The sequence below is a fragment of the Myotis daubentonii genome, chromosome 3 (genome assembly GCF_963259705.1).
Source record: "Myotis daubentonii chromosome 3, mMyoDau2.1, whole genome shotgun sequence".
In the NCBI taxonomy this organism is placed as follows: Eukaryota; Metazoa; Chordata; class Mammalia; order Chiroptera; family Vespertilionidae; genus Myotis; species Myotis daubentonii.
In genome coordinates, this window is record NC_081842.1 from 191,367,641 (window position 1) to 191,395,617 (window position 27,977).

Genomic DNA, 27,977 nt, shown 5'->3' on the forward strand with positions numbered 1-27,977 from the left:
TGGGCATCTCCCTCTGGCCCTCACTGGGTGCCCCCTCACAACTCCTCTAGAGAGCTCCTATTTACTAAGACCCTCCTTGTCAGGACCCTGCCTCTCATCACGGGACCCCCTTCACCTTAAATTCCCTCCTCTCCAGAGTCCTCAGCACTCTGCTGGGCCCCCTCCCATCGCATTACTGGTCGCAGAGACTGTGGTCCGGAAGCCTTGGAGACTAACGTATTCAAACTTAACAGATAGGAAAACCAAAGTGAGAGGGGGCCCCACCTGCCTGTGGTTGCTGCTTTTGACCCAGCGACAGGCGAGGTGTAGAAGGCTGAGTGCCATGTGAGTGTTCAACTGGGGAGGGGTAAAGTCACCTGGTGACTCAAGCAGCAGTGAGGGGAGCACATGAAGGGTGTGTGTGTGTGTGTGTGTGTGTGTGTGTGTGTGTGTGTTAGGAGAAGCAGATCTCTGCTGAAGGTCAAGTGCTCACTTATGCATATTCAAAGCGGCCACCCATCGATCTGTACTTAATTGTTTTCCTGGGGTTGGGGAAGGAAGTGCTGGGGGCATCGATCTGCTCAGACCCCCAGCACTTCATTGCTCCCCTCCATCCCCTACTCCTGTCACCTGACAGCGGCCAAACTCCATGGGGAAGGAGGAGTAAGGTACATGGCAGGACAGGGATGGCACCTGCTCTTACAGTCCTTACAGGCATGATGACCTGATGTCACAGGTGAGGAAACTGAGACCCAGAAAGAAGAGACATACAAGGGTTAGAACACCATTAAGTGGCCCATTGGGAATTTAATTCCTGCTCAGCCTGCTGGCAAAGTCCTGGACCCCTACCAGTGGGCTTGCATAGCTAGCTGACACTTCAAACATTATCCTTCCACTCACTTTAGAAGTCCCCAAACATCAGGCTGCCTTCTCCCAGTGGCAGGAAGCATGTGGGACAGTGGTCAATGGGAATGAAGCTTGGGTGAGTCCCCAGAAGTTAGATGGTGAGTCCGCTGATGATACTAAAGTGACCGTAGCCATGGTCAGACAGGCACTGAAGTGCCCCTGCCCATCACTATGCCCAAGAGGTCCCCAGCCCACCACAGACTCCTTCATAAGGGAGAGCACCCAGCATAGGTTCAGAAACAAAGGCAGGAAGCTGGACACAAAGTCCGTGCCAGGGCTGAGGAGCTGGGCAGAGGGCTAGTATCCTTCGTTCCCAGCTGCAGGAACCAAGCCTCGGCCACCTGGGGAACTGAAAGGCTAGGAGTCAGTGTACTTCACCCTTAGCACCCTCCAAAGCCATTATCCTTGACCACAGAGGTACTAGCACAGCCCAACTTCCCAGCCAACCCTCCCACCCTTTCCCAAGTCACAGCTGCAACCACAAATTGGGGGCTGAGTGTGAGACTCAAGGACAGGGGAGAGGTCGCTGGCTTTGAGCCAGGGCGGAGCTGGAGCTGGGAACGCAGGCGGGGAGGGAAAGCAGCCAGTGGGTGGTGCAGAGCTGAAGAAGCTGCTATGCATGGTCAGGGCCAGGGCTGGAGTGCAGTGGGCCAGAGAGCAGTGGCGGGCTGGCTTTCAAGTACTTTAAAATCACTTACAAAGGCCGGATTAAATGATCAGAAATTCCATTTAATAGGACAAATAAAGAAATAACAATCTACTCTATCAGCCCGGAGAAGGCAAGCTGGATAGTTTTTTTTCTCCTTCTAAAAAGGAAAAAGGGAAGGAAGGGAAAAAAAGAAGGATAATGTGTGTTTACTCAAGCAAAGAAAAAAATATTTAAGTGATGTCGGGGAGAAGATTGCAGTAACTAGTGAAGAATAACATCGTCTACTTTGCTGTCAAATCACACCCGAATTTCAGTAATAGATTCTCGGCTGACACTCAATTCAATTCGAAGGTGATCCTGCTTTATCCCAGCCCATCAAATATTAAACACTTGCATTAGCAGGTGCTGCCGCTTCCCGGCTTAAAGCGGCGGGCGGGCGGCAGGGCTGCTGAGGCCCCTCTGCTCTGCTCTCGGCTCAGGGACAGGGCAGCTCAACGTTATCTGCACGTCATCCTGAGTCTTATCGCAGTTAAGCGAGAAGACCACTTCAGATAACATTAGACGCTTGCCCCAATGCGCGTCAGTATGATTAGATTATTATTATAATAATGACTCCCCAAGAACTTCCCCCGACTGGGACATGTGGAAGGGGGGTGGAGGGCAGCGAGCCCAGGAGGACCAGGCTGGACCAGGGCAAGCCAGAACCCACGGCAGGAAGCAGGGGCACCAAGGAAGGCGGCAGCGCCGGTCCCGCCTGACGGATGCCTTTCAGGAAGGGCAGTCTAGCTTGTCAGAGCCAGGGCGAGATGAATTGGCGTCTCCACCGTGGCCGCGGGTGTCATGCCGCACAGTTTCATATTTCCAGATAAGTGTGATAACCAATTGCTGCTGTGACATGGCCTCATCCAGCACTTCCTCAGGGGGGCCCAGGCGGGGGAGGGGCAGTGCGTGCACATGGGTCTGGCAAGCTCCTAATAAGAGGGATTTAATTTTTACAAATGCTGCTTCCAGCGGGGCCTTCACATACCAGCCAAAGTCCAAAATGATATTAAAAATGGTTAATTAAAACTGCTCTTCTTCAGCCTGGGCTCTCCCTCTGCTGCCCTGCTGAGAATCCTGGCATGTCTCCTCCAGGCACTGCCACATACTCCTGCAGAACTGAAACTTCACGCGTGACCACCAGTCTCATGGAACCCCTAGGCACAGTAAGATGGACAGTACCTCAAGCTACTCCTGCCACCTCAGGTACTTTTCAGGCACAGCCAGTGGACACAGAGCGCCACGCAGCGAATACAGGGTCCTATAGCAACCTGTGCTCCCACCTATATGAGGTCTGAATACTTACACCTGCTGCCCTATGCACTTGTACCCACATGCCCACCACCCTCAGCACACATTTCTAAAGTCCCTGCCCTCCCCCCAGATATATGCACTACGGAGCGTGCATACCCATGCAAGTGTGCACCCCTCCTTCCATTCCCACCCACTCCTGACATCCTCCCTAAGAGATTACATCCACCCAGGATTCTTTTTTATTTTTTTAATATATTTTTATTGATTTCAGAGAGGAAGGAAGAGGGAGAGACAGAAACATCAATGATGAAAGAGAATCATCGATAGGCTGCCTCCTGCACACCCCTAACTGGGGATAGAGCCCGCAACCCAGGCATGTGCCCTTGACTGGAATCGAACCCAGGACCCTTCAGTCCACAGGCAGACACTCTATCCACTGAACCAAACCGGCCAGGGCTCCACCCAGGATTCTTAACAGAGACTTCCTGGGAGTCCATTTCAGAACAGGGTGGTGTGGGCTCTGTCTCAGATTCTGGCTGGGAAGTCAAGTCTGGGACCCTAGGAACCATCAGAGCCGGATGACTCAGGAGGCTGTCCACAGGGACAATGGAGACAAATAGGCCCATGTGGGATTGGAGGCGGCTAGGAAAGCTTCCTGGAGGGCACCAGGTAGAAGACATAGCAAGGGCAAAGGAGAATGGCAGGAGCAAGCTTGGCGAGTGCATAGGCAAGGGCTTGGGTGTTGCTGGGGCAGCCAACATGGACAGGAGTCATATCTTCAGATGCTGCCTCCCAGCTCTGTGCAAACTGGCATCAATCGAGGGGTCTACCGCCTTTCCCCCACTGCTTCCTATTTCCACTCTTTCTCTTCTGCCAGCCTGTGTGGTGTCGGGGTAAGGGACCCAGTAGCTTTCTGACCTTGATCAGTGCGGGGCAGGAATCTGTTTTAAGAGCTCTTGCCAAGATCTGTGCCTGAGCCCCTTTTTCATGCTGGTTCCAAATTCTCTGGGTGCCACTTTTCCAGCTGCACTTCTGTCAGCCGTCAGGCCCACTTGATGGGTTCCTGACCAGAGGGTGGGGCAGGTGGAAGGATGTCTGAGGAGCCCAAGTCCTGTCCAGGGTAGGTGGAGTTGTGGTGAGAGATGCTGGCCCACCAAACTGCGCCCTCCCAGCCCTGTGCCAGGCAGGCATGCACACTTCCCTTCCCCTGGGCTGCTGTAATTTCCATGCGCAGGGAAGCAGGTGCCGAGCTGCTCCCGGCTGGCTCTCCCCTCTCGTGCTCTGCCCGCCTTGGCTGCTGCCCCATTAGCTTAGTGGCCAGCCATCTGCGACGGGCCTGCCACGCAGCCCTGCTGTAGGCGCGGCGGGTGGCCCCCTGTGTAACAGGGAGCTTTGCCATTAGCGCCTTTAATATTCTGACACCTCAGCACAGCCTGCTATTACATGCAAACGCTGATCGCCCTGTGAAATTACATTGCTGGGCCCGCGAAATGGAATCGTGTATAATCAGCCTCCTCCATGCACTGTCAGTCCCATCACAAACACGGCGCCCGGCGGCTTACGGGGGCTTAGCAGCTGCGACAAGTGTATTGGGTTTAATAGATGAAGTAGCCCTCATCGGCAGCAGCATTAGATCCTTCAAAGAGGAAAGAAGAGGCATCGACAGCTGCTGGGGTGCCTTTGCCCACCCACTCACTACCTACCAGGGCCCTTAGAGTAGGGTGGACACAGAGGGAGCAAGAACCCAGCTCAAACTGCAGACAGAAGCACAGACTACCCTGCAACTTCCACAAAACCCAGAGCTCCCAAGCCAACACCAGCACACCGACATACCCAATCTCTCCACAAGTTGGGGAGGAGCAGGCCTTTAAGCAGATCTCTGGGTGACTATCACCCTCTGTGCCTAAGGCTGATGGGCCATTTGCCAAGATGAGGAACCAAATCAAACCAAATGCCATTCCCATGAACACTCAACTGACAAAGCTGTAAACATGATACTCTGGAGGATAGGGGAGATAAAGTATGACAGTTGTAACTACTACCTAATAACCTTTTTATCTTAGTGGCCAACAGTTCTTTAGTTGGTGAACCAAGTACCAAGGTCACAGGTAAACATGAGGATGGTATGCTCAGGAGCCCAGTCTTACAGAAGGGCAATGTCTGGGCTCAGCAGTTAGGCAAACCAGAATTTGGTTCCCAGTTCTGCCAGTTATTGGCACTGTGATTTTGGATGAGTTATTAAACTTCTCCGAGCCTCAGTACTACAAAATGGAATGGTGGTCTTTCTTACAGGTATACCTACGGTCACTCAGGAATGCCTGTCCCCCTGCTACCTCCAAATACCCTTGGTGCCATCACCCAAAATGCACATTGCCTTTGATAACGCTGTTCCCTCTCCCTTTCCTGGGCTCAGTCTAACACACCAATTGGGGCAGATTGTATTTTTTAGTCTCCCATCTCCCATGTTCTTATAATGTGACTCAAGAGGGGGAGTCTTGAAATAGGATTTTTTCTTTAACTTTACTATTTCAACCAACATAGTAATGTACAAGTAATACTCGGCAACCTCCAGAAATGCTATATAATATCAGAAATGCTAAACAGGTAAAGACATTACAAAGAAAGAGAACTGCAGGCCAATATCCCCGATGAACATAGACGCTAAAATCCTCAACAACATATTAGCAAATTGCCTCCAGCAATATATTAAAAAGATCATACAACATGATCAAGTGGGATTTATTCCAGGGATGCAAGGCAGGTACAATATTCGCAAATCAATAAACGTGACACATCACATAAACAAACTGAAAGACAAAAATCATATGATCATATCAATAGACGCAGAAAAAGCATTCGACAAAATCCAATAGAGGGAGCATATCTCAATATGATAAAGGCCATATATGACAAGCCTACAGCCAACATCATACTCAATGGGCAAAAACTAAAACCATTTCCCCTAAGAACAGGAACAAGACAGGGATGCCCACTTTCAGCACTCCTGTTCAACATAGTATTGCAAGTGCTGGCCATAGCGATTAGACAAGAAGAAGAAATAAAAGGCATCCATATTGGAAAAGAAGAAGTAAAACTGTCATTATTCACAGATGACATGATATTGTACATAGAAAACCCCAAAGATCCCATAAAAAAACTACTAGACTTAATAAATGAATTTGGCAATGTAATAGGATACAAAATTAAAACCCAGAAATCTATGGCTTGTTTATATATCAATAATGAACTCACAGAAAGAGAAACTAAAAAAATCCCATTTACCACTGCATCAAAAAAAAAAAAAAGATACCTAGGAATAAACTTAACTAAGGAGGTAAAAGACCTATACTCGGAAAACTACAGGATGTTGAAATAGAGGCCCTAGCTGGTTTGGCTCAGTGGATAGTGTTGACCTGTGAACTGAAGGGTCCCAGATTTGATTCCAGTCAAGGTCACATGCCTGGGTTGTGGGCTCAATCTCCAGTAGGGGGTGTGAAGGAGGGAACCAATCAATGATTCTCTCTCATCATTGATGTTTCTATCTCTCTCTCCCTCTCCCTTCCTCTCTGCTATCAATAAAAATATTTTTTAAAAGAAAAAAAAAAAGAGATAGAGGAAGACATAAACAAATGGTAGAATATACCATGTTCATGGATTGGTAGAATCAACATCATTAAAATGTTCATACTACCCAAAGCAATTTATAGATTCAATGAAATCCCCATTAGGATACCAATGGAATATTTCACAGACCTAGAACAAACTCTCCAAAAATTCATATGGAATAAAAAAAGACCCCAAATAGCTATAGCAATCCTAAAAAAAAAAAAAAAAAAAAAAAGGAAAGAAATGCTAAGGCCAATTACTCATTGGCTGGAACACTTGCCCTGGAGCCATCAGCTGCCCTTAAGTAGTTAGACTGCTCTGAGGCAGCGATGTTGTGAGGAAGCCCAAACAAGCTCATGCAGAGACCACAGAGAGAAGCCATAAGACTAGGCAAAGAGAGATGCCCAGCCTGCCCCCAGCTGCTCCAACCACACACTGTGCCAGTTCCAGTCACTGACTACAAGTGTGTGAGAGAACATGAGCCAGACTACCTAACTGAGCACTTCATGAATTTCTGACTTACAGGACCCATCAGCTAATAAAATAGTTGTTTTAAATCACTAAGTTTTGGGGTCATAAGTTATGCAGCAATACTAACTGGAAAACCAATATAATGTTCTTTGAAAGTTATGTATTAGAGATTATAATCTTTATTTTATTTATTTATCCTCACTCGAGGTTATTTTTCCATTGAGTTTTTAGAGAGAGTGGAAGGAAGAGGAAGAGACAGAGAGAAACATCAATGTGAGAGAGACACATCGATTGGCTGCCTCCTGCACACAACCCGACCAGGGCGAGGGAACCTGCAACCAAGGTACATGCCCTTGATCAGAATCAAACCTGGGACCCTTCAGTCCGTGGGCCAACCCTCTATCCACTGAGCCAAACCAGCTAGGGCTGGATTATAATTTTTAAAGTCCTCCATTGACTCCATATCCCCATCCGGAGCTGCTGCCTGTTCTATTAATAACCAAACTTCTCAAGGTTTTCTCTGCTCACCCCATTTACCTCCCTCATCACTCTTTAACTCCTACAGACTAATTTCTAGCCTTATTATGCCACTTAGCTCCTGCTAAGGTCAAATCTTCACCATACTGTCCACATCTATAGGCAATTTCTGGTTCTTGCTGCCTTCACCACTCAGCAGCCTGCTTCATCTTCTTCTTCTTTTTTTTAAAAATATATTTTTATTGATTTCAGAGAGAGGAAGGGTAAAGGAGTGAGAGACAGAAACATCAATGATGAGAGATAATCATCAATTGGCTACCTCCTGCATGCCCCACATTGGGGATTGAGCCCGCAACTCAGACATGTGCTTTGACTGGTAATTGAACCATAACCTCTTGGTTCATAGGTCAACACTCAACCACTGAGCCATGCCAGATGGGCAAAAAAACCCTCCTCCTCTGGTTTTCTCAACATCCTATTCTTTGAGTTTTCTTATCTTTTCCCGTCAATCTCCTATATATGCCGGGAGCTGGTCCATCCTTGCTGTTTCAAGGGACCTGGCATATATGGCATACGGTTCTTAATATGTTTGCTCACCTTCTTGGCGCTGTGTTTTAACCAAGGTCACCTCTCTGAGAAAGGTTGAATCCCCAGGTAGGGATTTTCCCCTGAAGTTAGGGAGGGAATAAAACCCCTCAACTAAGTGCCAGGCGGGTAATTAATCACTTTAACTACGAACAATCATACTTAAACTACATAATCTTTTCTCCCTGGAATGGAGATAAGAAACGCCCTAACCTTTGTAATAGAGATTGATAGGATTGAATCAACTGGTATAAATACAGTTGTAACAAGACAGAAACACTCAGAACTTAGAACACAGAATTCAGAAGACAGAACCTACACGGAGCCTGGAGACAGAAGAACTTCACTGGAGAGAACATGGCAAAAGATCCTGGACTGAACCTGACTATAGAACATGGCAAGAGAACCTGACTAGAACCTGGTGACTGGACCTGGCTGGAGAACCTGCAGAACCTGGCTGGAGATCCTAACCAGAACTTGGCTGGAGATCCTGGCTAGAGATCCTGGCTAGGCTGCTGATCAACTGAACGCTGTCTCCATGTCATTCCTTCTTCGCCGACTCCGTCTACGCCTTTGGGGACCCCTGGACCTGCTGGGGTTGGACCCCGGCATATATAGTCTCTTTTGCATCCGGTCATCCGATGTGTATACTCATGCACTCTCTTGTTCTTTTTATCTACACTCTACCACTTTTCCTGGGTGATTTCTTCAACTTCCTCATCTTCAACCTCTCCAAGTTCTAAATCAATATTTCTTGCCTCTACTTGAGTGTCAAACATATATATTCTGTTGCCGTTCCACTTGGATTTTACTCAGACACTCCTTTCTCAATATGTTTAAAAATCAATTTCAACAATCTCCCCTACAAATAGCCCCTTCTCCTGGATTTCCAAATCCCAGTGAAAGTTGTTACCACCTGCCTGGTCTACCAGAAAAGTGGGGGTCAATCTTGCTTCCTTCTTCTTCCTTACCATCCACTAAGTCCTGGGATTGCTGTTCATGCCTCTAAGACTTGACGGAAGAAATTCCTTCAGCCTACCGAGAATGCTCTCTGACTTCTCCCATTTTTTGTCCTAATGAACATATATTTCTCTTTCAACATTCAACTCAAAAGTACCTTCCTTTACTAAGTCTTTTCTAACTCAACTCTTCTTTTTTATCCTTACCCGAGGATTTGGTTTTTATTGATTTGGGGGCGGGAGGGGGGGGGGGCGCGCGGGGAGACAGAGAGAGAGGAAAGAGAGAGCTAAACATCAATGTGAGAGAGGAACATTGATCAGTTGTCTCTCGTATGTGTCCCAACTGGGGATGGAACTCACAACCTAGGTTTGTGACCCGATAGGGAATCAAACCTGCAACTTTTTGGTGCATGGGATGATACTCCAACCAACAGAGCCATCCAGCCAGGGTCTGACTCATCCCTTCTGTATGCTCAGTGTTCCCTGACTACCAGCATACTTCAGGGGCCCAGAGCTGCTGCTGCTTCTGCCCATCAACAGAACCTGAGTGGGATAATTACTGTCTCTGTGTACTGAACCTTCCTGCTCACTGCCTACAACAGGACAGCTGCCTCTAGTGCACGGGACCACCACAACAGCAAAGGCAGGGGCTGCACCACAGGTGCAGGGTCCACAACCTTTGGAGAACAGTGGCCAGCTCAGTTTGATCGCATGAGGGCCCTGAGTCTATTTTCAGGTATTCCCAGAGTGTCATCACCAAGTCAGAGGGGACCTGGGGACACTGAGGTTTCTGGGATGAGAACCAGAAAGGAACTCCTCAGCCACGCTGCCTCAGCCCTACAGAAGAGGCTGGCCTGTCTGGGATCCATATACTGTCACAGAGTCCAAGGCAGTAGGTCAGTCTGAGCCAACTGCCCAGGGTGAGAGTTACATTGTGAGTTTTCTTTGTTTTCATTACAATTTCCTCTCCCATTGCTTCTTTTAAGCCAGCCCTTTCCTCCCCGGGGTGCTGGGGATTGAATGAAACACCACCCCTGGCTCCAATAAGTGTATTTCAATTACATCTGTCACTGCATAACGATATAATGATATATCATGTGATATTAAATCCATGGTAATCATATCAGGGATTTTTTTTAATCGTGCACTAATTGCATTATTACATCTCTATAATTAACAACAGGAGGTATGGAAATTCAGTTAAGACAGAGAGCTCAATGTACTCCCCCCACACCACCCTTGCCCTAACTCCCCAAGATTAGGCCCAATTAGGAGATGGGGACTGCAGAGCACGAGCAAGATGGGCCAAAGCCCCCACCTCTCAGTGCCTCAACCATGGGCAAAGCTTTCAGCATCCAGGGCTGGCAGAAATAGGCCAGACGACTGAGACCAGGGTCTGTCCTGTGGCTGCTCAGGAAAGAGTCTGAGAAAGGCCCAACGACAAGGCTCAGCTGAGCCTTCCAGACCTTGTGCCACTGTAGCACCAAGTCTTCTCCTTGGGAAGGGTGTTACCTTTCCTTCAAACCAGCAAAGCCCTCAAAGGTTCCTATAAGGCACAAAGCAAGTTCTAGCCTCATGGCCACCTGGACAAGAATTCTTCCTGCTACTGCTAGACATACTCCCTTCCCTTTGACCTAGCAGCTCTCAACATCACCAGGTCCAGCAGCTGTGATGTCTCTGTCTCTTGGTCCTATCATCCATGAACTACACAAACCCAATTCTTCTTGGGGCCATGCCTCCCCAATTCTCACTCTAAAGTCTGGTTCTTCGTATTGCATGACAAGTGGGTTTTGATAACCATTGGGGTCATTCCCCTACTCCCCAAAATGGTTCAGATTCTTATGTCCTCCCACCTAGGCCTATATGGAGAGGGGACAGGCTCAGGACTGCAGCTTGAACTATGTCAAATGACCCTGTCTCTCCCACCCCCTTCCTGATACTGAGCTGTTGGGCTAATCCCCTGAGGGGTGTCAGAACCAGTCTGCAAAGCAAAATTCTGTGTTTCAAGTCCAAAGCTTTGAACTTGGCATGTAACTAGTCCTCAGTGAGGGGCAGGCATTTTGCTAAGTTTGACTCTCAGAAGTTGGACAGGCCTGAAGATAAAAGAGAAAAATCATGTCCTTTTTCCTAATAAAAAGGAGACACTAATAGCAGTCAGCACTTAGGCAAAGCACTTTAAGTTTCTAAAGTGCTTTCCAAATTAAAATATAATCCTTTATGGAGCACGTGACACCACCACCATCAACTGCCCCTCAAACACGAAGGCATGTGCATGCTTGTGCACAACACATGTACCTCCACTTCCTTGCTCCTTGGAAAAGGGTGTCCAAAATCTCCATCCCAGACCCCCCTCCCTCTTCACTGGCTTGCTCAAATAACACACACTTATTGAGTAACTACCATGTGTCAAACTCTGGGCTAGGTGCCAGAGACATACAGATCAAGTAAATTGTCTTCAAGGGGCTTCCAAGCTAGAAGAAGAGACATGTAAACACGTATGTAAACTCACCACACAGTGAGGGACTGAGGCCCTGCAAGAGGAGAAACCCTAACCAGGCGTGGAGGAAAATTATTGAGAAGGACCAAGATGGCCTTCAGTGGGACATCCAAGGTGGGCTGCCTAGAGAAGGTGGACGTGTAGACTAGGAGGAGCTCAGTTCAAAACAGTCCTAAGAAAGTGTGTAAGTGGCCCAACCGGTGTGGGTCAGTGGTTGAGCATTGACCTATCAACCAGGAGGTCACGGTTCAATTCCTGGTCATGGCACGTGCCCAGGTTGTAGCCTCAATCCCCACTGGGGGGTATGTAGGAGGCAGCCAATCAATGATTCTCTCTCATCATTTATGTTTCTGCCTCTCTCTTCCTTCCTCTCTGAAATCAATTTAAAAAATCTCTCTATATAAAACTCTAATATGCAAATAGATCAAACATGGAACAACCCAACAACTGGTTGCTTTGGTGTGTGCTGACCACCAGGGGTTGCGCGTGGAACATAGTGGGAATTGGCTGCGGTGGAATGGTGGAGCAGGTGAGTGGGGGTGCCAGACCAAGGCGGGGTGCCAGTTGCTGTCATTGGGGTGAGCCTTTGGTGGTTACTGAAAATTCTTTGCTCCCGCATGCTGCAGTTCCGCCTGGCACTTGCACCTGCTGCAGCACCGGCCCCACTCGCACCCGCTGCCGGCGCCAGAGCCACCACTTGCACCCACTGCTGGTGCCTGGTGCCGGCCTTGATGGCTCAGAGCTGTCAACGGTGCAAGCGGTGGCTGCTGGCCCCAATCACCCCTCAGAGCTTCTCCCCCTCCCCCTGCTCCTGAGGGGCGATCGGGGCAGCAGCTGTGGCTTGCACCTGCTGAGGGCGCCAGCCCTGCTGGCACTCGCTGCTGGTGCCAGCCCCAATTGCTCCGTGTTGTCAGTGGGTACAAGTTGAGCGGGCGCCATCAGCACATGGGGGCGGCAGTGGTGGCAGGAGCGAGGCTGCTGGCAGATAGGGGACCAGGGGCTGTGGCGGGAGGGGCTGGGCAGGAGCAAGGAGGATGGGCCGAAACCCACGCCTGTGGCCACCGCAGCCTCGCAGCCCACAGTTCCTTTCAAGTTGCACAAATTCGTGCACTGGGCCCTTAGTAAATTAAAAAAAGAAAGTGTATGGGTGGTGCATGACACTGTGGGAGTAGATAAGATCAGCCAGGAAGAAAATAAATGCCTTCAGCATCAGATAAGGCCCTTCTCTTCTCTGATGTTTAGAGGGAAAAAAGGAAGGCTGAGAGGCAACAGCCTCCTCTCCAGGCACGCCCAACATCCTGGCCCCTGTACCGACCTTTGTCAACTCTACCTTCATTCTACTCAGGTGTGTTATGAAGGAAGAGTATAGACTTAGGAATCACACTGATTCATTCACAGCAAACATTTACTGAGAACTTGTTACATGCCAGGCTACATGCATTCACCGAAGGCTTTCCAGACCCTGGCAACTCAAATGTAGATCCTGTCCTCAAAGAACCCACTGTCCTTTGAGGAGAAACAGACATGGACACCAGTAAGTGCCCAGTCACTGCAATAGACAATGATCAGAGAGAACTGCAGAGGGATATAAAGGAGGAAAGTGCTCAGGCTCAGAGGCATCTGGAGTCCAGAATGAGGTGGGCTGCCTCCTACTCCTCTCCCCACCATACAAGCAGCACTCAGCTGGCTGGGACAGAACTCTCCCTGCAAACTGCAGATTGGGCTGGGGGCAGAGGTGAGGAGAGCCCTGAACCAAGGCTGGGAAAGGGCTGGCGACTAAGAAGCAGTGAACCTAAGCCAGGATCTCCTGATTGCAAAGATGAAGGTTGTAAGGCCGTAACCAAAGCTACAGAAGAAAGGCTCACTGTATCGTCCCAGGATGAGGGAAGGGGCACCTTTAGCACAAGCAACAGGACTTGAATAGAAAATAGCAACTCGAGTTCCCAGGCCTGTTTCCTCATTGGAAAGTGGGGACTTAATTGCTTGAATTCTTAAGTCCCTCTTGATCTGAAATTCACCAGATCTGAGGCTCTTCCATCTCCCACAAGAATTAGGCTTATTTCTGTCCTCACACCTTTGCTTATACTATTTTCCCACCTAGAACAGCAGCCTTCCTCTACTCTCTCCAAATCCTACCTGTCTGCCAAGATACCACCTTCAGGAAGCCCTTCCTGATTTCTCTTCCTCCCTCTTCCATGTCCAATCCCTCCATAGTTCATATCACAGTTCTCCCAGAAGCACTTGGCTTAACTGCATATTACATATGGTCTGGTATGATTGGTCTATGGACTGCCTTATTACTCCCTGACCCCTGACATCCATGTCAGGGTAAGAGGGACGCTCTACTCTCACAAGCCCTAGAAGCAGGCAGAAGTCTAGGTCCCTGCCCCCTCTGCCCAGACCCCTTTGAGAACTCGATAGGTCTCCACTTGAAAAGGGTGCTGAAAGCAATGATGTCTCCAAGTGCGATGGGAGATATTTGTGTCTGCTTTACCCTTGGCTTTTTGCTCTGGTTCAGGTAGGAGCGGGGTGGGCTGGCTGGCAGATCTGAGAGCGCGGCACGCCCCAGCGGGCAGGGCACACAGCGCGGAGGAAGGCGCGAGTCAGTCTGGAGTGCTCCCCATTTATCAAGCTCACGCAGGCCGCCAGCCGAGCGAGTCTTTCTATCATTACACCTCTCAAAATCCGATTCATACCACTAATCCTGCCTTCATTCTCCCAGATTAATAACATCTCTTTCAACCTTCACAGTGTGATAAATAGACAAAGAGAGAACAAAAGGAGAGACAGAAGAGAGAGAAAGAGCTGGAGCAAGTCCCCATAATAGAGAGCCGAGAAAGAGGAGAGGGAAAAAAGGAGAGAGCGCGAGAGCAGGCAGCGGCCAGAGACTACAGCTCCCTTAGAGAGCCACTGAGGAGAGCAGGCGCTGCGCCCCGCTATGCGCTCTGCTCTGTCCCCAAGAGAAAGAAAGGCTCATTAACAGCTCCTTCCTGCCTGTACTTTTGTTCAAATTCTTTTCTTCCCTTCCAATCCTGCTTTAGGTCAAATTCCAGTGAAAATGAGTCTTCTGGCTTCCCGGTCTCTTCCTCGCCTCCCTGCCAGGCCCTGGCAACAGAGCTGTATCTCGGCACAAGGCAGGGCTGGGAATGGGTTTAGGACGGGTGGAGCAAGCTGGCCTAACGCTTCACCAGAGCCATTTCCATAGCCTGAACCTCTGCTCCCTTCCCTGTTCTTGAGGCAGAATGAGAGAAGAAACAGAGTTGAGGGAGGGCTTGGGGTCCATTCCCTCAACTCTGTCCAGCACTTCTTTACAACCTAAGGCTCCAGCTGGTTCTATCTAAGGCCGGTAGCCTCCAGCAGACCAGGTAGATGGTGAAAGTAGGTACCCCTCAGGCTTGCTAAAACAGAGAGGGCCCATACCTCTAAACCAGGGGTCCTCAAACTTTTTAAACAGGGGGCCAGTTCACTGTCCCTCAGACTGTTGGAGGGCTGGACTATAGTTTAAAAAAAAACTATGAACAAATTCCTATGCACACTGCACATATCTTATTTTGAAGTAAAAAAAAACAAAACGGGAACAAATACAATATTTGTATTTGCATGTGGCCCGCAGGCCGTAGTTTGAGGACCCCTGCTCTAAACAATGATGAAGAAGTGTACCAAAGAAAAACTCACTGGCCACAGCCTTAGTCCTAACACAACTGATCAGTGACATTTCTTGTTTTCTCTGCCCAGATGCTTGTCCATACTTGTCTTCATAGTGCACTGCCCACCCTCCTCACAGACTCAATTCATAGCCCCCGCCGCCCCCCCCCCCCCCGCCCCCCTTTCTGGATGCTCATCAGCTCTTCCAGGAGAATTTAGGCACTCCCTCTCCTGCGCTCTGGAAGGCAACAACTCTTACACTACCTGGAGTGACTATCTGTCTCCCTCACTCCACTAGAAGCCTGTCTTCTGAGTTCTCTATTCCCAAGGCCAAGCTGCCCATGATACTTCCATTCTTTCTTGACTTTGCCCAAACCAGCCCTAGCAGAAGACTAAGCCAAACATGGCTCAATCCTCCCTCTGGACTGCAAAGCATTCCTAGGCAGCTGGCAGCTCAGCTCAGAGGCAGAGACAGAAGCACCCCACACTGGGAAGCTGAGTTGGTCCTATGCATCCACTCCCTTCACAATCCATCATAGTGGGCGAGGGGGAAGGGGGGCTGCACCAAGCCCCCACCAACTACTCTATTCCCCAGCATACCCTCAGAGGGGAGTGGAGGGGAGGGGGTGATGGCACATGTGCGGAAGGAAGGCCCATCTTGCCCAGTCCTGCCTAGTAGGAGGAGCTACCTGAGAAAGTCAAGGCTTCTCCGAGGACAGAGTCTGGTAATGGATAGAGAAGACCTGAAGCAGACACTCAGTAGAAAGGTGGTGACCAGGTGGTCTGTTTAGAGGCAGGTCCCATCTAGGGAATATCTTGCAGACACTTGGCAGATTCTTTCCTCTAAAAAGCCTTCCTCTACACCCTGCCACAAAACACAGTCCTCTCTTGGATCAAAATGGCTGCTGCCTCCTCTCATTATTCACTCCTGGAATACCATCACTTCCAGCCCTGACTCTCAGGTTAGCCTAGTTACACCTCTACTTGGGGGAAATAATGCAAAAGTTCAGAGAAAAGGAAGCTTCATAGGGCCAAACAAAAGGGCAAAGTGGGCAGAAGGTAGTCCCTGGAATCACAACCCTTTCACAAAAGATCCAGAAATTCCATTAGCCTCCCCTCAGCCCCATTTCAGAAGGACTCTCCACACTTTCACCTGCTCCAACAGGCCTCCACGATCGGACACCTGCAGATAAGGAGGGTGGAAGAAAGACAGAGACTGATGTTTGTCCATGGGTCTAAACAGCCCAAGGAGGCTGGGGGCTGAAGAGGGAAGGCAAGAAGGAGAGAGAATGACATAGCCTCAGTGAAGGAGAAAGATCTTCTCTACAACCAACCTACTCCACTGGTGCCCTGGCCTCCAGGGCAGGCAGGTCCAGCTGGCCACACAGGCCCACACTGCCTCTGAGTCCAAGGCCATAGCACAGTTCCAAAAGCATGGATCCCAGGCCCTTTCTTCCGTAAGAGCCGGCACTGCTGGCAGATCAGATAACCTCAGCCAGTCAATCCTGCAGCCCTTTAGACACAGGCAGCCAGCAGGCCCAGACACCCTTAAACTTAGTCTAACTAGTTTCCACACTCTAAACTTCCAGGCAACTTCCTGGGCAGCTTCCCCAGGGGCTCAGAAAGATGCTCTAGTCTAGCCCTTGTATCCCTGCCCTCAACAGGAGAACAATCCCAGGCTCTGAGAGGAGAGGTCAAGCCTCCCCCTTCTCCCCCCCCCCCCCCCCCCGGCCTATTTGCTGCCACTATTGCCAATCCTTATCTAATACACATATCAGTGCCTCCTCCCAAGGCGAGCCTCCCACGGCCATCCAACTCTGAGGGATGCACCCCATCCCCTCAGGAGGCTTGGCCCCTTCAGTTGCCCAAGACAACCTACACTCCAGTAAGGGAGATGTCTGGGGATCAGATAGAAGGAAGTCAGCCAGACACAACAGGGTCTCTGACAGATCAAGACCCGAGTGATGCCTTTTCCCCTAATCAGACTTTGAAAGCTCACTCCCTGAGTATCTGGTTCTGGAGCCCACTCCTCCAGGCAGCCAGTGGCACAGAACAGGGAAGAAGTTGGGTCCTAATGTGTAAAAAGCTCCAGCAAAGCAAAATCATTTACTCTTCGGTGCAACTGCTCAGCAGAGCTAATAAATCTTGCATGAGCAGGGCCGATTCTAATTTCCTAATATGAAAAGGCATTTGGATTGAGAGAGAGGGGGAGATAAAAGTGATTGAATCTCCAATAGTCCAGGTTACTGACAAGAAACATCCTGCTCAGCCCTGAGAGAAGGATGGCAGCGCCCACCCGCCCGCACACACCCATCCGTTCTGCCCCCCTCTTGGCGCGATACATCTCAGTCTTTTCTATTGACAGGACGTGGCTTTAAACACAGTTACACAAGTTATCATTTCTGCCTTCTGATCAATCTGAATTTTCAGGACAATTACCCTCTTAATCAATGATTGCTATCAGCAGCCCTGCGCCTGGACGGATTTCTCAGCAAGGTAATCATGCCGCCAGGCTGGACGGCGCGTGCATAGGCAATGAAGCTCCGGGTGGGGTCTCCTCCCTCCCTCCCCAGTCCCCCATAACCCAGAGCTGCTGCCAGTATCGAGGACAAGGACGGCAAAGTGTGAAGGCCACTTCAAGGAGTGATGGGAATAGAAGGGAGGGGAGGGGGGCCCAGCCTTCCAGACCACCTGATTATGGAACAAACCTATTAAAACCCTAGATTTACTGCCCGACACCCTATGCATCTCCGCATGTCCTCCTACCATCATTCCCACCTCCTAATTAGTCTAATAAAGCCCAATTCTAATTATGGGCTCAAACTATTAGGGTGAGTTAGTACAAAGAAAAGAGAAATATTAGTCTTACTAACCTCTCAGAACTATTGGTTCTAGAAATTCCTCTACTTCTACAGTTCATAGAGGCTACTGACTGGGGTGGCAGGGGTAGCATCTTCTCCTGTCCCAAATGCCCAGGCATTTGGAGCTGTCACAAAGCCAGCCTGTGAAAGCCCAATACTCCCTCCAGGTTCTCCAACAGGCTCAGCCCTCCATGTATAAAACAATCCAGGCCCTTAGCAAAAGAGGGAAGAAAAGGGGAAGGTAGAATCGGTTTCTGCCTCAGTGCTGAGTTAGAGGCTGTCTCTGATCATGGGGCAACTCAGAAAAATTTCTCAGATCAGCTATTGCTGGGCAAGGACTTACACCAGAGAGGTCAACAGTGGAATGAAAGGGGCATGATCCAGTTAGATATCCTTGTTACGCTTCAGTTGGGTGGTGGATATGTGTATGCAGTTATATCCAGGGAAAACTGAGTTATGGTATAAAAATAGGTCCCCACAATTTGCTATTACATCTTGAGGAGTAAAAAGAATTAGAAAGCATGCATGTATTCATCCACTGACATTTACTGAGTGCTAACCATGGACTGAGTGGTGGGGATGCAGCAGTGAACAATAAAGAAGTGATCCCCTACTCTCAGGGTTAGGAGCTCACACTCTACTAGGAAAGACAGACAAGTGTTTTTTAAAAAAGCAAAAACAGTAAAGTGAACTTGTGCATGTATGGTCACAGCAGCATTCGTCATAAGAGGCAAAAATTAGAAACAATCCAAATGTCTACCAGTTGATGAGTAAATAAAATGTGACATATCCATACAATGGAATATTATTCAGCAATAAAAAGAAATAAAGTACTGACCTATGGTACAGTATTGATGAATCTCAAAAATTATGCTAAGTAAAAGAAGCCAGTTACAAAGGGCCACATATAAGAAATTCTCAGAACTGCAAGGGTAGGCAAATTTACAGAGACAGAAATTAGGTTAGTGGTTGCTTAGGGCTAGGGTATTTGGGGGGAAATTGGAAAGTGACTGCTAACGGAGTTTCTTTCAGGGGGTACAAAAATGCTGTTAACTTAGATGGTGATGATGGTCGTACAACCCCGTGAATAAAGAAACACTGAATTGTACACTTTAAATGGGTGAATTGTGTGGTATGTGTATTATATTTCAATAAAACTTTTTAAGTACAATCCTATATAATAAAAGGCTAATATGCAAATTGTCCCCTCGGGAGTTCGACTGCCTGGGAGTTCGACCGCCCACTATGATGTGCGCTGACCACCAGGGGGCAGTGTGGAATGAAGGAAGGCCCCAGCCAGCAGCCAGGGGAAGGAAGGCCCCGATGGCCCTGATCGCCAGCCAGGCCTAGGGACCCTACCCATGCATAAATTTTGTGTACTGAGCCTCTAGTATAATAGAAGAAGGCTCCCCAGCAGTGAACAAAGCCAGGGAAAGCTCTGGCACAGTGCTTAGGCACTCAATATAGATGTCTGAAGGGGAGGAAGTTCCCAATGGGAAAGTGGATGTCTTCACAGAGGGCATAAAGGAGTCAGGTCTTGAAGGATAAGTGGGAGTTCAGTAGGCAGGGATGCAGCAAAGGGTATTATAGGCAAATGAAACAAATGTGAATAAGGCCTGGAAGTGGACCAAACAGACTATCTTGGGATAATTGGGGGTCTCAAAGGATGGGATAGAGAGTTTGTACTTCATTCAGTAGACATTCAGATTTTTCAAGTAGGGAAGTTAGACAGTCAGTATGGGATAGCTTGGGGTTTGATGGTTCTGGCATGGTAAACAACATGTCATGATTGAAAAGGCATGGTTTTTGAAGTTAGATATCCAGGGTTTAAATCTTTTAATCCTTCTTCCAATAAACTCAAATGAGCATTGAGGGCTGGAATTTTGTCTATTTTGTTCACTATTTTATCTCAGTGTTTGGCAGAGTGCCTGACCCAGTAGGTGCTCAATAGCCATTTATTGCATGAGAATGAATGCCTATGTTGAATTCAGTCCCATTTGACAAACATATATTCAACACCTACTGTGAAACTGGAACTCTGGTTACATAGTATGAGCTCTTTAAGGGTAGGACCCCTGTGATCTCTGATCTCTGCCTCAGTGCCATACACAGGTTCTGTCTGGCACAAGGCAGGTGCTCAAATCATTAATTCCCTTCCCTCTCCTGGTCTATGAAGATTCCTTAAGACCCAGTCAATTCTTGAATAGGCTTGGCCTGAACACATCACTGTAGCTGGCAAGAAAAGGGAAGCTGAAGCTGTAGGAATGGAAGGCTTCAAGGAGCAAGAGGTGATACCCACAATATTTGTCCCAAAGCAAAGCTATGGAGCTCTAGGAGGCAGGAGGCCATCTGAATAATCAAAGCCAGTAAAGAACTGAGTGGCAATATAGACCATTCCTACAAATTATTCTCAGAACCCTCTGCAGACTGCCCTGCACCCAAGGCAGTAGATACATGTGTAGGGCGGAGGCTAGCATGGGTAGAGTGGAAATAAGCTGCAGGACTTGCAGCTGGATGAGGAGGGGAAGATCTGGGCCTTATTTCCTGAGCGCCATCCTGAGCCTGGCGACCCGCCATTTCCACTTCTCCTCTCAGTTCAGGAGAGCCCTTCAGCTCATGGCTGACCACAGTATGAAGGGGGCTTCTTCAATTCCTGTAGGGCCTCCTCTCCCCTCCTTTTTCTTCCCTCCCTTTCCTTCCTACAGAGCTTCCCTCGAGCCATAAAGATAAAATAAAACACAAACACCCACAGTCCAGGAGGAGGGCATCAGACAGATAATGGGCATTTTATATCTTTTTATGACACTCCCCATAGGCAGCTCAGCAATCACAGCGCAATAAAGGCAGGCATGCAGCTTGCATAGTTAAACAACTGCCGGGTAATTAGGCACAGCAAACACACCACTGGGGAGGCCTCATGGCTGCCCTGGGATCTGCCTACAGCCTTCACTCCTGCTTGCAGCCAAGTAGGTGCCAAGCTCAGGCCTAACACTATAAGATCTGGTTGTGGTGCTGAGGACAGACCACTGGCAATTGCCATACACACACTTGAGCTCATACCTGTGCACTCAAAAGCACACCTGCCCACACCCACACACAAGCACTTCCTGAGTAACTAGCCTGGATCTCATCTCCCCAGGAGGGCCATTCCTCTTTTCCAAGTATGGCAGCCTATGCTCTCTCAAGGGCCCTGCCTTAAGGCCATTGACAAAGTCACAGGGCTGGCTGCAGCAGGAGCTAGCTCATTCAGGTAGCTCTGAGCTTATCAAGTTGCACAGGCAGGGGAGCACAAAGACATGCTTATATAGACTCTGTCTCTTGTAAATTCCAACTCGATATGGAACTGAATTTTAAATCAATTATTTAAAAAAAACAACACACTAACTCACACCATTCACATATCTTATCACTGCACTTACTACTACTACTGTGCTCCCCTGTCCCCCCAATCTGCCTTGACTGACCCATCTTCCTTGCTAGACCAGGATCTCTGTACAGGTGGAAAACAGACCTGATTCGCTGGAGTCTAAATTCTCTAACAAAAGGCTTCAGTGAGTGACTGGTGACTTGATGTTAATTTAAATGTCCTGGCCCTGGCAAAGCATAGGTCACTTGCTACCTGAGTTGAGGTTTAGGTCCAGACTGATTTAAGCCCAACCAGCAGAGAGAAGTCCTCACCAGCACTGAAGGAACTGCACTGCAAATCCACACAACGCTCGTTCCTTCTCTAGCGGCCCAGCTAGTCAAATCTGGAAATTTCAGGGAACTGAGAGCTAATTAATGGGACAGAATAGATAAAACCCTGCTATAATCCCACTTGAAGACTGAAACAGACAAAGGTCCCATCTCCAGGAACCACTCAGACCAACCCGGAGGAATCAGCCCGAGAAAATGAAGGCACCCAACTCTAAACTCTCTTCCCCACAAGAGAGCTGAGAGCAGACCAGCTGAGCTCACAGCAGACCCCGTGTTGAGCCGGAAGTCCCACAGGAATGTGAACACACGTCCAGCTCCCTCTCCTGGTCTGCCTGGCATCACTCTGCATCTGCCCAGACAATCAATAAAGGGGACCAAAGGCCAGAGGAAGGGCCTGGGCGGTGGGCTGTCTTAGGGAGACAACAAGCTTCTCCTCACTCATATTCTCATGGAGAGGCCTAAAGCCTAATGGCATGCAGCTCCAGTCCAGGCCCAGTGCGACAGGCACCAGTTGTCCAAATGCTTCCCTAACACCTGAGCGCCAGCTCTCCTAACCTGATGCCAGGCAATTCCCTGCCTTTCCTGGACCCTCAACTTTCCCCAGTGGAATAGCAGAGTAGTCTCAATGCTAAAGATCAAAGCAGGTCAGGGTAAAAGAGGGACTTCTCTCACTCTCCTTGCACCTGTCTCATTTTTTACTGGGAGCAAAAAGAGGAAACTGAAGGTACCATGAATGATCTAAGAATGGCAAAGGTAGAAGAGATCACTTCATCCAGCTCCCTTATTTGTTAGATGAGGAAACTGAGGCCTCAGAAAGGGCAAATGACTGAACACCAGAGCCCTTGTCTTGATCTTCTAGCATCAAGTTCAGTCCAGGGTTCTCTGTATTGCACGTTGTCCTCTAGGGACAAGGGACTCATCTGCCCACTTCCAGGTGCCTGAGTTGAACCACAGATCCCATACCTACATCCTCATATTCCTACATGGGGGCATGTGCACACACCTAAGTATACACAAATATCCCCACAGAGAGATACACTTCTTTAAACATGTACAGACATGCATGTGCTCAGGGGCATATCCTCTTACATACACAGATCCCCATAGAAGAGGTGGCACTCCCAAGAGACCTGGGAAGCCAATTCCTATTCCTCTCTAATCACTGACTTTCACTGATCATACCACTAGTAAAGGCTGGTATGTGTTTGCCCAGGCCTCCAGCTTAAAACAGGCCAGGCCAGAGGAACTGCCCTTAGGTGGTATCTGCAATGGAACAAGTGACAAGAAGAAAGCCATGGCAAGAGAGAAAATGGATTTATATCCTGGTCATGTGACCTTGGGCAAGCTTCTTAATCTCTCCAAGTCTCTATTCCAGCACTGGTAAAATAGGGACCACAGCCCCCTCCTTGATGAGTAGCTGAGGATTAAATGCAATAATGTGTGTAAAGCATCTAGCAGAGAGGCTAGCACCAACTGGGACTCAGTATGTTGGTGCTCTCCTCTTATCTCTTTTATTAATACCCACTGACCTGGTCAAACTGCCTTTCCAGAGTGGTCTGCAGGGCAATGTGGGAGATGGGAGGCAGGGCTGTACCTCCTGCCTTCAAGGAAGTCTCCTTGTCCTTCACCCTTCTTTTATGTTACTCCTCCCAGTTTCCAGGGTCCAGAGTAACAGTAGCAGCAACAACAAAAGCAAAACAAAAACTCCTGGGAGATTTTTAAGGGTGTTCCCTTAGCTTTCTCAGACTTAATCCTGAACACTGATGAGTCCACTTCTCCCTGCTGCCTCATCCCGCCTCGCCTCTCTCCCAAAGTGCCCTCGGCTCTTCCTCAGCATCTATGCCTCTACTAGCCTCCTGAGGTCCGCTCTGCTTGCCTAGCTCTGTGGATTCAGAGAAGAAGCAGATCTAGTCCCTTTCTTTGAGTGGCTTGTGGTCCTGCACAGAGACAGATTAGGCCACACACAATAAGCAAGAGGCATGGACGTGGCTCCTGTAGGCCCTAGCACCTGGCCCGAGGGTTAGAGTATGGGTGCTATGGACAGGATGCCTGGGTTTAAATCCAGGCCTTAAACAGACCGAGGAGAGCTCTCCTCTCTCCCCTGTTCCAGAGTAAGCTCAAAAGTCACTTCCTCAAGGACACAAGAGAAAGACAGAGGAGGCTCACAATGGAACCAGGACGAAGAGGTTGCATCACTCGACAGGGCAGACTCTGAGCAGCAGCCAGTGAGAGGCAGACAGACCACGAGGTGGGCCTTGTTGTTAAGACCCGCCATTGAGGGCACTGCAAGCAACTCCAGGGTAAAGGTGGATTTGCAGCAGCTGCAGGAAACCTCACAAAGGTAGAAAGAATCATACCTGCCTTGAGCTGACCCCTCCCCTGCTGCTTCCCCCTTTCTGCCACACTTACCTGGGATGCAGAACAAGGCAGGCCAGCTCAGCTCCCTGGCTGAGGCTGTGCCAGGCTGCCTACCCACACACCTAGCACTGGCACTTGAAGATCTTTACAAACATTCCTAACTGATTTCTCACACTGTAATTTGCACATTTTGCCAGAAGCACACTGAGGTCTTCTGGCATAGCAGTCTTAGACTGCCCACAGCCAATAGTGCCATAAGGGATGGTAGCTTTCTGGAGCTGCCTCATTCTTAGAAGGCAGTTTAGGCTCACTCCACTGTAGAATTGGGCAATGGTTCCTCACTGTGCTTGCTCTGCTTTTCCTCTGGTAAGAGGTATACACACAGCTGGTGCACATCACTAGCCTAAAGAGACCCCAAAACTACTGTTTGTAGTTTCCCAATCCAGCAAGTTGTCTCACCCTTCCAGGCCTTTGTTCATTGCTCCCCCTGCCTGAAATGCACCCTTTCCACCCTGTCTCCTGAAAACTTATTTTCTTTTAAGGCTCAACTCAAGTGTTTCCTTATGAACCTTTGTTGACTTTCTCTCCTGCATGCCAAGTGAAAATGGCTCCTTCTCCTTTGCACTGGAGACAGAGCAAGTAAGTTCAGAGCAGGGTCTCTGCAGTCTACTGCCCAGGTGCACCAGCCTACTCCATCACTCACTGCTGAACCTTATGAAAGGTATTTCACATCTTGTACCTCAGTTTCCTTATCTGTAAGATGGCTAATAATTGTACTTACGGAGTTATCTGAGGATTGAATTTATATAGAGCATTTAGAGCAGCACCTGTTTATTATTATTATCTCTACTTTACAAGGTTATGAGAAGGAAACTAACTTGTCCAAGGTCATTACACAGGTGGGTGACAGAGCCAGCAACTGTCCGAAGGGGAATGTGACTGGACTTCATTGGACAACAGACATGCTGATGGCAGCTGAAATTCAAGGACAATGAGATGATAGACTCTGTTCCTCAGTGAGCTGAGGGTCAGTTAGTCCAAGGATGGGATCTGGCTCCCCCTCCCCAGTGCTCCCTTGGGTTCCACTGGGGCCTCTTTTTCTTAGCTCCTGCCCACAAAGGCTGGTATCTCTGCCTTGAGCTCCTGTCTCCTTCACGCCTGCAGCCTCGGTGAGACGACTAGGCTACAGGGGTGAAGAAGACGGTGCAAGGAGCAGGGAGAGCACAGGCACAGGGCTATCATTTCAGTCCCAGGACAACTCTAGGGTGGGTACTGTTTTTCCTGTGTTACAGAGGAAAATACTGAGGCTGAAAGACGTGAAATGACTTTCCTAAAACCCCACAGCTAGTAAGTCCAAGCTGAAATTCTAAATCAAGTCTACTGAACTCCAGAGACTAAGTTCCATATGTAAGAAATTAGTCATCATTTAAAAAAAATGTTTTTAAAAAATATCATTTAAAAATATGTTTTTTAAATCCTCACCTGAGGGTATTTTCCCCATTGCTTTTCAGAGAGAATGGAAGGGAAGGAGAGGGAGGGAGGGAGACAGAGAAAATGAGAGAGAGAGAGAGAAACAAATATCGATGAGAGACACAGGACTGGCTGCCTCCTGCACATGCCCTGACGAAAGGCAGGGAGTGAACCCGCAACCGAGGTAAGTGCCCTTGACTGGGAACAGCGAACCTTTGGTGCGCAGGCCTATGGACTAACCGCTCTAACCACTGAACCACACCAACCAGGGCATTAGTCATCTTTTATATTTTCAGGGAGGTTATGGAACTGATCCCCATCACACAGCTAGTTGGCAGTGATATTAGAAGTATGAGCAAGGCTCATCTGGCTCCTAAGCTTTTTCGCTTGTTCCAATGCTTTACAGCCTGTGAGCCACATCCCCAGGGGCCAGTGTATACACCAAGAATCACCTGAAGACTAAGGGTAAGGGTAAGTCTCATATATATAGCCTTACTATCTGTCTGGGCTTATGGACAAACAGATAGCATTGTAATGAACAAAATATAAATCCGTTTAAAAGCCAACCAAATTCACTGTAACTTTTTTCATTATATACTTTCTTTATCACATACACTTAAATATAAGTTCCACCAAGTGCTTAAAGGGAGGGGAATGTCTGTGAAATTTTCAGACTTTACTAAGAGCTCCATGTACTCTGCCTGTCTACCTCCTTAAGAGCTCTCCAAAATCACACTTAGGTACCTTTCTCAAGGTAGGTACAAAGTCATAATAGAGAAGTGTCTTGTGTGAAATAACTGTCCAAAGGTTATTAGTATCAACAGGAAGCACAACTCCTTCCAGGACTTGAGTCCCATGAATGTTAAGAACCAGTGCAGTCTCCAGCAGAGAGGACTCAAGACCTGAGCTATGGAAGGAAGAAGTCAGGGAAGTGTGTTTCTGTCTTTCCTATCCTGGCCTCCAGCTCCATGCCTGGGTTGGATACACCTACCTGGGTTCAAATCTTAGCTTTACCTCTTCCTGGGTATGTGCCCTTATGCAAGCTACTTAACTTCTCTAAGTCTATTTGTCTGGGAAATCTGGCAGGGGAATAGTCATCTGGACTCTGGAGCTTATAGTAAAGCCCTGTACTCAGTGTGGGTCCAACTAATGCTTGTTGATCCCTAGCGTGTGCCAGGCCCGGTGCTGAGCACCGGAAATACAGAAATGGGTGGTATGTAGACCTCAAGTTGCTCAGTCTCGTAGGAACCATAAACATGGAAGCAGACGATCACAAAAGCATGTGAGACACTCATTACAAAGTATTGAAGTCATACAAAGAAAGAAGTGATTAACTATGTCTACCAGAGGTGTGGGAACATCAGTGAAGGCTTCACAGAAGAGGGTTTTGGAGGATGAAGAGGAGTTTTTCCAACACACTAAATGAGAAAGGCAATGTAAGCAAAGGGAACAGAATAAGCAAAGAGAAGTGAAACAACTGGGTATATTTGAAGAGCAGCAAGAAGTCTGATATGGCTGGAATGTTAGAGGAACAGGAGATATGAAGATAGGGATGCTACCATGAACCAGATCATCCAGGGCCTTGGGTATCTTGCTAAAGAGAAAGGATGGGCCAAAGCCTTCTACACCTATCCTCTTGACTCTGGTGTTCTTCCTGTCAAAATAAGCACACTGTAATCATACCCTTTCCCAGGCCTTTGATTTAAGAGTTCCTTTCCTGCCCCTGACAGTAAGGCATTTCTGTCCCACAGATTATAACTCACTCTGGGCTATTATTCAGCTCCCCAGCCCTGGCCCTGCTGCAGTTAGTCCAAACATAATATCCTTCATGCATATATTATCTGTCTCCCTATTATCTGGAATCATTTCGGAATTAAATTTCAGTCCTGCAATATTGGCTTCAGGAGCGGCGCGCTTTATGGGCTAGTCAAAGGTTAGAATACCAATCAAAATAACAGTGCCGATGCAGCGAGACATTTTAATATTCCAAAACCCGGTAATTGTAAAAGGACATAATATTTTTTCCCTGATTACCCCAAAGGCAACACATGTTAACAAGGCGAGGGAAGGAGTGAAAGAAATTTCAGAGTTCAGACAGCTGTAAGACATATTTAAAGGAAAAGCCCAGGCAGGGCACTCCGCCATCGGGCAGGAAGATGAGAGGAAAGGAGACATTCTCTCTAGCTCCACTGTCCCTGACTCCAAATACAGCACTGCTCCCTCTGGACTGCATCCCAAGAGTTCATCCCCAAGGGTAGATGTTGCAGAGGATGGGATGAAAAGAGAAAAAGCTCAGGATGTGGAGTCTTGAGGCCTGGCTTCTAGCTTCAGCTCTATAGTTCAGTAGCCTCCAGCCCCCAAACTGGCCCCTCCCGGGACTACAGCATCAAATCCAGCAGCAAGCTCCGGGCGGCTCTCCGACTTGTCCTCTCCTTGTCACTGCCTGCGTCCCACCTCTCCCTCATTTATACCTGGCGCCTGTGTCTTGTCCTCTGTACAAGTATTTCTTCCCAAAGATAGCTAGA

The 27,977-nt window shown here is 48.5% G+C and overlaps 1 protein-coding gene across 11 annotated transcripts in view; it reads right to left on the reverse strand.

Annotated features, from left to right (window-relative positions):
• ERI3 (ERI1 exoribonuclease family member 3) overlaps nt 1-27,977 on the reverse strand; it is a 132,969-nt gene that overhangs the window by 24,672 nt on the left and 80,320 nt on the right. The window lies entirely within an intron of this gene.